This window comes from Gastrolobium bilobum, unplaced genomic scaffold, assembly GCF_033153095.1.
Source record: "Gastrolobium bilobum isolate Gb01-03AN ecotype WA unplaced genomic scaffold, APGP_CSIRO_Gbil_v1 utg139411, whole genome shotgun sequence".
Lineage (NCBI taxonomy): Eukaryota > Viridiplantae > Streptophyta > Magnoliopsida > Fabales > Fabaceae > Gastrolobium > Gastrolobium bilobum.
In genome coordinates, this window is record NW_026897645.1 from 101301 (window position 1) to 108504 (window position 7204).

Here is a 7204-nt window from a genome sequence, read left to right on the forward strand (position 1 = left end):
CATTGTAGCAGCAATTGTCCTTTTCAGCAATAAAGGCAGTTTTTTCTTGATCTTCAGGATACATCGGGATCTGATTATAACCCGAATAAGCATCCATGAAGGATAGCAATTGGAATCCAGCTGAGTTGTCCACTAGTTGATCTATATTAGGCAATAGGATAAGAATCCTTTGGGCATACCTTCTTTAGATCTGTGTAATCAGTACAGACTCTCCATTTGCCGTTAGGTTTTTTCACCATAACAACATTTTCAAGCTAGGTTGTATATTGTATTTCACGAATGAACTCGGCATCCAGCAACTCCTTAACATGTTCCTCTAGAACTTGTTTTCTTTCTGGCCCCAGCTTCCTTTTCGTCTGCAAAACTGGTACTGATCCTGGGAAAACTGCCAGCTTGTGACAGCAAAATGTTGGATCTATGCCGGGAATCTCTGATGACTTCCATGCAAAGAAATCTGTGTTGCTTTTGAGAAACCCGGCTAACTCTTCCTTAATATGGGGATCTATAGTCTTACCAATTTGCGTAAATTGACCAGGTTCTTTCCCCAGCACAAGGTCTTCTAATTCCTCGTTTGGTTTTGGTCTGGCGATTGCTTCTTCTCTCATATCCAGTTCAACCACATTGAAGGATTTTTCTGAATGATGACGGATTGCTTTCTTGCCGGCTTTATCCCCTGGACGTATCCTGTAACACCCTGTGTATACCCGGTTTGTTAACATGTCATCGTATTAAGCCACGCTTAAATAATAAATACGGAATATCTTTTTCTTTTCAATTATGACGTCATTATAATTAGCCAAGTTGATTACTTGATCATTTTCATAAAATCATTACCTGTATGTAAATTGCAAAAGACAACTAACTAAAATACCTCTATAGATAAATAAGCGTGAGTATCTAAGTCACGGATCTACAACACGTAGTCAATACAATATCCTGATAGTTTTTTATACTACCCCAGTCTAAGCAAAAGATACATAATCAAATATGGCATGGACAATCCTCATGCTCACCAAATAAGACAACATATACAACAGAGTCTCAACACAATAATCCATAAAGTGAAGCTAAAAGCATAAAGCAATAAACATGATCCAGCATCCAAGCATAATCAGCATAAGTAGGTAAACAACAATCAACTAAGCTTCGGCCTCCTGCCGCTAGAGGTCTGAACCCCTGGGTTACCTGAACCTGAAATAAGCGCCCCAAACGTGGGGTGAGATCTCTAAACAGAAATCTTAATAAGGCAAGGTGTCCTCAAGGATTTCTCCACCCCAAGCTCACTTACATGTGCAAATAAGTTTCAAAAGAAGTTTAATAATATAAGTTTCAAAATCAATGCAATGCAACAGATAATCATGTCATGTGTGTTGAAACTATTCTATTGGCCAGAGAAATGCAGGAATACGACTATTACCCATGGTTAGTACAAGGAACACCGCTTGCACCTCACCCATAACCTCACCATCTTGTATGTCCCCACAAACTCAGGCTTACCGTATAGGTGGAACACCACATGCATATCATAAAGGCACTCGCACATAACAGCTCAATAACATTTCAACAATCAATACATGAAGACAACGTCATGCATATAAACCATCCCCCCATGGGACATGGTGGAACTAACAATGGCTAAACCGAGGACGCAAAAGCTTACCTTGCAAGTTAACTATCCAAGCCAAGAGTCCACACAAGCTCAAAGTCCACACACAACAGAATCACAATCTGTTTTGGACCAGCAATCATATCAACAACCATAGTGCATAAGCATATAACATACAGATAATGCTTCTCTTTTACGTTTCATGTCTTTAGGCTTCTCAAAAAGCCATAAGCCCCTAATCACTTTGATTCTGACTTAGATTAGTTATTACATAAGTCCACATTAGCCAATCATGGGTCCACAAACCCAAAATAGCATTATGTGTGAACAGTATTTCTCGAAATTCCCAGAATATCCGGATATATGTCGGGGACATATCCGGATATCCATATCCAGATATCATATCTGGATATCCATATTTGAATATCATATCCAGATATCCATATTCGGATATCACGAGATCCCATATCCGGATATTTCACGACAGAATGCAGTTTCTACATTTCGCGAGATATCACTCCAAAGGTTCAACTTTTAACCCACGAGAACTTCCAAGCATGCATTTTTATACTCTTTTAGGTTCATATACAGGTTGGTTACTTGTTTAACCCAATAACATGCCAAGACTCAACCTTTAAACAAGAAAAACTCATGATCAAGGTTCAACAACTTACTCAAAGCTCAAAACAGAGCAAAATGGTGCTCTTGGAGCTCACCAAACTGACCTTGCAGTTCAGACTTCAAATGTGTACGAAAATGGTGATCAAAGGTTGGTTCTTTCTCTTCAAAGATCACACCTTGAAGCTCCAAAAGCCAAAGCCAAGACACCCACAACAAGGTTCATGAACTCAGCCCCTAAACCCCTCAAAACAGAGACCAACAGTTCAGAAACAAGGTCTCCTACCCACTCCCAATGCTATGTCTCGCACACACAAGAAGGTTTGGTGAAGGAACAAAGAGCAAAGGTGCTCACTTTGGCTCACCAAGTGGAGAGGAAAGGGTGGCTGGTGGTGTTTCAGAAAAATAGAGGCACGTAGGAGGTTGAACATGGCCTAGGTTTTAGTGCAAAGTTTGTATTTATAGCCGATTTAAACTTAATCACACTGTATTAGCGCTTATTGATACGATTAGAATTTTAATCCCAAACTTAGGATTCTGAACCTAATCATTTTTTTAAGAATTATGATATTTTTATTTTATTTTTCGCAGTACTTTTTTGGTACACGCTTTTACATAGCCAGTATCAGTTCTGACACCAGTTCTCATTATTTCGACTTGAAACTTGAAATAACAGTCCTATATATTATTCTAGGAAATTCCTGCACTTATTATAATTTTTTGGGATACTTCAACGGTACACATTTATCTCGTGGAGCAGAACCAGTATATGCACTTTTCGTCAGAAAAGCGACTTTCCGCATCATTAATTACTTTTTATAACTATTCAAGCCTTCTTATAATCATTAGGGTTAATTATGGAATTATCTTATTTATCTCATAATTATTTAATTAAATTCCTTAATTAACGGTGCAGGTTCTTAGATATCCGGGGTGGACTCAAGTATTCGCCTTCATTCCCTTTGACTATTTCAAAGTAGCATTCTCTGGATTCTTTCTGGTCGCCACTGATGGTGATAATTTCGTTCTTGCTGCGTACCATCTTTATCTTTTGATGCTTTGTGGAGACCAGCATGTCCTATTAGTGTATGGTTGGTCTCTCCAGAATGATATTGTATTCTAAAGGGAAATCAGCCACTATGAATCTTACTCGTTCTGATTGGAATGCTTCCTTCATTTCCAGGGTTAACCTGAGATCTATATAGCCTTTAGGAGGTGTATTTTCTCCGTTAAAAGCTATCAAGGTTGTCTTGCAAGGTCCTCCTTATCAAGATTCATCTTTTTGAAGGCACCCCAAAGTATTATGTCGGCACTGCTTCCTGCATCTATGAAGATCTTTTTAACCCGGCAATTCACCAGGGTTCCAGTGACGACCAGACCATCTACGTGCCCTGGCAGAACACCTTGCATATCTTCGTTTGTGAAATAGAGCAGAGGAGGGTCTGGTTTACTGGGGTCCTCCTTAAATTTAGGACAATCCCAAATCGACAACACTTCTTTTAAGTACTTTTTCCTAGCACTTATAATGTCTCCTCCTCCTCCCAGAGTGTAAGAACCTGCACCGTTAATTCAGGAAATTAATTAATTAAATATGAGAATTAGAAAATAATTTCATAATTGACCCTAATAATTATGAGAAGGCTTGAATAATTATAGAAAGTAATTAATAATGTTGAAAGTCTCTTTTCTCACGAAAAGTGCAGATACCGGTTCTGCTCCTCGGTATAAATGAGTACCAATGAAGTATCCTGGAAAATTATAATAAGTGTGGGGATATTCCTATAATAATATATAGGACTAGTATGTCAAGTTTCAGGTCGAAATAATGAGAACTGGTGCCAGAACTGATATTGGCTATGTAAAAGCGCGTACCGGAAAGGTGCTGCGAAAAATAAAATAAAAATATGGCAAATCTTAGAAAAATGTCTAGGTTCATAATCCTAAGTTTGGGATTAAAATGCTAAGCATAGCTATTTGCACTAATACAGTGTGAATTATTATAAACCGCCTATAAATAGCCTTTGGGCCCAAAACCCTAGGCCATATCCCTTCTCTACGTGAGACCCTTGTGCTGACTGCCTTCAGCTTTCCTCCTCCATTTGTCACCTTCATTCTCCATTGAGAGCCCTCAAGGGATCACCTGATAAACCCTTGGTTTATAAGGTTTTTAAGCATGAATTAGCTTAATTTGTGTGATTAAATGGATGGAAAAGATGATCAATGTCCTGGAAAGTCCTAAATACAAGTTCTGAAAGTTGTTTTAAAAATTTACATTGTTCTTGTAGGGAAATGAAGCTCAAGAAGAAAAAGAGAGAAGGAAGAAGATTCTGAAGAAATTGGAGAATTCTAAGTGTTGAGCGTTAAAACATCCAAAGCGAATGTTTTAGCGCGCTGCTGCAAAATGAAGCCAAAAATTGCTGGTGCCGAGCGCTAAAACGTCCAATGCAAAAGTTTTAGCGCTTTGCTGTTCAAAAAGATTCTGGTCTTGAACGCTAAAAAGTTCAAGCCAAATGTTTTAGCGCTGAAGACAGTTGAAAGCAGTTGGGCATCCGTCAAAGTTGAACGCTAAAACGCCCAACAGGGAACGTTTTAGCGCCCATGTCAGTTTTTGGATGTTATTCAGTTGGAATTTGTAAACAATAAAATGGCAAAGGGCCTTCACATTTGGGAGATCTTCTGATCTGACTTTTTACTCTCTGAAATTCTAAATTCCTTAGGTCCTAGTTTTTGTATTAGTTTAGTGTACTTTATGTAATTGTGATTGAAGATTCAACATCATGACAATGGAGTTTGGTCTTTCCTCTTCTTTTGTTATTTCTTTTCTTATGTCTGAGTAGAGTCCTTTGTAGTTAGATTTCAATGGAACTCAAAGATGAATTTATGTATGGTGATTGAATATTATGATTATCTTTTATGTGATGATATGAAATTGTCTTTATCAATTCTTTCCATTAAGGGGGAAGTGTAGAACATGAATGTTTACGTTAATTCTGTAACTGGCAATTTCATCATCAGTGTTCTAGTATTCAAGGGATTGGAACTAGTACTCTGATGTAATCTTTAAAATCTTAGTGCTTAATGTATGTATTAAGTAGAGAATTACCAAGGGATTGGGGTTCTTGATTAATGTATCAACCAAGGTAGTAAGGGATTACATCTTGATGATAATAAAAAGGTTGATTGACATCACATGGAAGATAATTCATAATGGGATTGATTCTTACATAAGTTTATGGTTGAGGAACATTGATTTCTTACTACTTGTTGTAAAATTATAATTCACATTTTAGTTATTTTATCAAGTCCAAATACAGTTCAATTCCTGGTGACAATTATCAATGCATTCATAGAATTCTTGTTTGATTCAACTTAATTATAAATGGTTAGTTGGTGTTTGAACACAAATCCTCGTGGGAACGATCTTTACTTATCATTTTATTACTTGTACGACTAGTACACTTGCTAAAGTCGCAACAAGTTTTTGGCGTCGTTGCCGTGGATTTGTTCTTCAACATTGACAGACACCATTAATATTTGAGATTGAATTTTTATTATTTTCAGCAATTTATATTTATGTGTGAAGTTTTATTCAATTCCAATTCTGGTGTATGTGAGGTACTATTAATCCAAACTTTTTGTTGTGTGATCCAGAATTAGAAAAGACAATTAGGAAGAACAGAAAGGCAGCAAGACATTTGAAGCTACAAGAAAGGGGTGAATCCAGTGTGACAAATCAGGAAGAGGTCATGGAAGAAAATCACATGCCACCACCACAGAGGACATTGGGAGATTACATGACTCCCACGGTCATTCCACCGATTGGGAGTGTTGTTCGACCCACTGTGGAGCCTAACAACTTTGAGTTGAAACCAGCATTAGTACAACTGGTGCAGAAAGAACAGTTTGCTAGCACAAGTGCAGAAGATCCATATCTGCACATTGAGAATTTCTTACTTTTGAGCGATACGGTGAAGATCAATGGTGTGACTAGAGATGCTATCTTGTTAAGATTGTTCACTCATTCACTGAAGGATGATGCAAGAAGATGGTTACAATCATTACCTCAAGGAAGTATCACAACTTGGGATGATCTGCAGACTAAGTTTTTAGCTCGGTTCTTTTCAGTATCAAAAAGGGCAAAGTTGAAGGATGAGATTATAGGGTTCAAACAAAAAGAACCAGAGTCTGTCTATGAAGCTTGGGAGAGGTTCAAAACACTCTTGAGGAAATGTCCACAATATGGAATCGAAGTGTGGAATCAAGTAGCAATATTTCTCCAAGGGTTGACAACCAACACAAGGACATTGGTGAATGCCACAGCTGGTGGTTCATTAACAACCAAGACTCCTCAGGAAGCCCTTGACATATTTGAATCTCTAGCATCTCAATAATTTGACAATGCTCCAGTAAATGACAGAAGAATGGGAATTATAAAACTTGATGGTTATGATGCTTTGTTAGCCAAGAATGATCAGATGATGCAAATACAAAAACAACAACAATAGTTGGATGCTCTCACTAAGCAGCTATCTTCTCACAAGGTTGCTTCTGTAGACACTAATCCTATGTGTGCAATTTGTGGGAAAGGCCATGTTACAGAAGATTGTGATTATAGGGGATCTGTAGAACAAGCAGACGTGAATGGGGTACGGTATGATCAGAGGAACCAGAACAACCAGGGGCGAAATTTGTATGTTCCACCATGGAAGAATAGAAATCAACACCCAGGGTTCAGTTATAGTTCTAATCATCAGTTGAATCCTCCACTGCATCCTCCACCACATTCTTCACAACAAGGTGATACATCAGCATGGGAGAAAGCTTTTGCCCAGTTATCTAAGACGACTATGAATTTTATTCAGGGTTCAAATTCTTTCAGAGAAGAAAGTTCTGCATTCATGCAAGAGACAAAAAACATCATTCAGGAACCAGGAAGCATCTATCCGTAATTTGGAGACCCAAATTGGTCAGTTGTCCAGA

At 38.0% G+C, this 7204-nt stretch overlaps 1 non-coding gene across 1 annotated transcript; it reads right to left on the reverse strand.

The window, feature by feature from the left end:
• Nucleotides 1-6363: 6363 nt before the first annotated feature.
• On the reverse strand, nucleotides 6364-6470 carry LOC133308949 (small nucleolar RNA R71). Its single transcript, XR_009751247.1, has one exon. It is a non-coding gene; the product is annotated as a small nucleolar RNA R71 (small nucleolar RNA).
• Between the last annotated feature and the right edge of the window lie 734 nt (nucleotides 6471-7204).